This window comes from Trichechus manatus, unplaced genomic scaffold, assembly GCF_000243295.1.
Source record: "Trichechus manatus latirostris isolate Lorelei unplaced genomic scaffold, TriManLat1.0 scaffold00027, whole genome shotgun sequence".
Taxonomy (NCBI): Eukaryota; Metazoa; Chordata; class Mammalia; order Sirenia; family Trichechidae; genus Trichechus; species Trichechus manatus.
In genome coordinates, this window is record NW_004443963.1 from 19,910,030 (window position 1) to 19,912,340 (window position 2,311).

Here is a 2,311-nt window from a genome sequence, read left to right on the forward strand (position 1 = left end):
AGAAGGCCTCCCCGCAAAAGGAGAGTTTGAGAACTTCTGACTGCTTTTTCCTCCCCTCACAAGGTTCCCTAAAGCAGAGATGTGGAAAGTGTAGGTGGCTGTGTAAAGAGCTCTGGAGTCAGAACTGCCGACTTGGACTAGTCCCTTCATCGCTGAGACTCAGTTTCCCGTCTGTAAAATGGGCACGCTAAAGCCAACCTTCTAAGATAGATTTGTTGGTTCTTTTGGCAGTCCATGGTGTATTCAATGTTCTTCTCCAACACCATGATTCAAAAGCATCAATTCTTCTTTGGTCTTCCTGATTCATCATCCAGCTTTCACATGCTTATGAGGTGACTGAAAACACCATGGCTTGGGTCAGGCGCACCTTAGTCCTTAAAGTGACATCTTTGCTTTTTAACACCTTAAAGAGGTCTTTTGCAGCAGATTTGTCCAACGCAATACATACTTTGGACATGTTATCAGGAGGGACCAGTCCCTGGAGAAAGACATCATGCTTGGTAAAGTAGAGGGTCAGTGAAAAAGAGGAAGACCCCCAAAGAGATGGATTGACACAGTGGCTACAACAATGGGCTCAAGCACAACAACGATTGTGAGGATGCACAGGACTGGGCAGTGTTTCGTTCTGTTGTAAATAGAGTCGCTATGAGTCGGAACCAACTCCACGGCACCTAACAACAACAACAAAGCCAATCTTCCAGGATTATTGTGAGAGGTAAATAAGCGAATATAGCCCTAGGTTTTGTCCCTCTTAGCACTTAGCACAATGTATTTAAACGTTTAAAATTTGTCTGACAGTTATTTCCCCAGTTCATAAGATTGTGTCCAACACAATTGGTTTAGAGATAACATTTGGAAAGATAAAAGTATTCCAGGCTCACAGCCGATTCTCAATAGCATAGATAGATAGCAGCCGAGGAGTCAGCTCTGACTCATGGCAGTCCATGTACAACAGAAAATAATTTTGCCTGGTTCTGCGCCATCTTCATGGTTGTCACATGTTCAAGTCCAACGTTGCAGCTACTGTGCCAATCCATCTCACCAAGGGTCTCCCTCACCTTCCTTGGCCCTCTACTTCATGAAACATTATGTCTTCCCCCAGCGATTGATCCTTCCTGACTACGTGTCCAAAGCAAGTGAGTTGAACAATGTTCTGTTGTGATCCATCAGGTTTTCACTGGCTAATTTCTGGAAGCAGATTGCCAGGCCTTTCTTCCTAGTCTGTCTTAGTCTGGAAGCTCTGCTGAAATCTGTCCAACATGGGTGACCCGGCTGGTATTTGAAATACTGGTGGCATAGCTTCTAGCATCATAGCAACACAAAAGCCACCATATTAAGACAGACTGAATGACAGGTGGTGGATATATACATATATTTATATGTATTTAAAAGGGAACTGGAATTTGAGAGAACTCAAGGGAATGTGAGAGTCTCCAGGAATCAATGGTACAGGTATGCACTCTGTATTTGGAATCAGAAATTCTGGATTCAAATCCAGCCTCCAGCCTGGCCCCTTATCAGTTTTGAGGCAGAAGGTAAGGGGAGAATTACCAAACAGGGAGAACAGCTTCTAAGCAGCCTCAAATCCTTTCTGGAAACATCCCATACATAAAACACCAGCTGAGTGAGGTCTCTCGAGACTTCCTCTCTGAGCCTGCAGTCTTCATCCATAAAGGGGGGATCGGGGTTCAATGCAACTAGGGTTTCTGGGAACCTTTATAGAAAACACCTGGAAACTTGTTGGGGGGGGGCTTTTTACACACATGGGGAAGGGCGGAGACGCTAGTTTGAACAGCTTCAGCCCAGAAATGCAGAATTGCCCAAAGAAAACGCCCTAAAAAGGAAGACCTCTTCTAAAGAGAAATAAAGGCGAATTCCAGGAATGAGCTTTGCCCAGGAAAGGGGGGGTCTCCCCCGACCCCCCTTTCTCCACAGGTGCGCAGGCCGCGCCGCCCACCGGGCGCGAGGCGAGGGAGCCGCGCTCTCTAGGACCCGAGGAGGGAGAACGGCTGCGAGACCGAGCCTCCCGCGGGTACTGCCGCGAGCGGCCGGCGAGGGGCTGGAAATGAAAGTAAAGCTTCGGAGCCACATGGACGGAGCTGCCGGGGCGGCGGCGCCGGGAGCACGATGCGGCCGCCCGTAATTAAATAGCATTTACTCTTATTATTACTAATAATAATAACGTAATCATACCTCTAGTCATAGCATACCATTTATCGGGCTCGGCGCAGGCCCGCTGGGGAGCGCAGCCCGGCCGAGGTGAGTGCAGGCGCGGCCCGAACCGGCGGGGAGAGGCCGGGCGGCCGCGGGG

The 2,311-nt window shown here is 48.7% G+C and overlaps 1 protein-coding gene across 1 annotated transcript in view; it reads left to right on the forward strand.

Moving 5' to 3' along the window:
- The first annotated feature begins 1,991 nt into the window (after window positions 1-1,991).
- Window positions 1,992-2,311, forward strand: part of ZC3H7B (zinc finger CCCH-type containing 7B) — a 55,621-nt gene continuing 55,301 nt past the window's right edge. The window contains exon 1 of the mRNA XM_004373897.2: window positions 1,992-2,259. The gene's annotated coding sequence lies outside the window, so the exon portion shown is untranslated. The remainder of the gene's footprint in view (window positions 2,260-2,311) is intronic.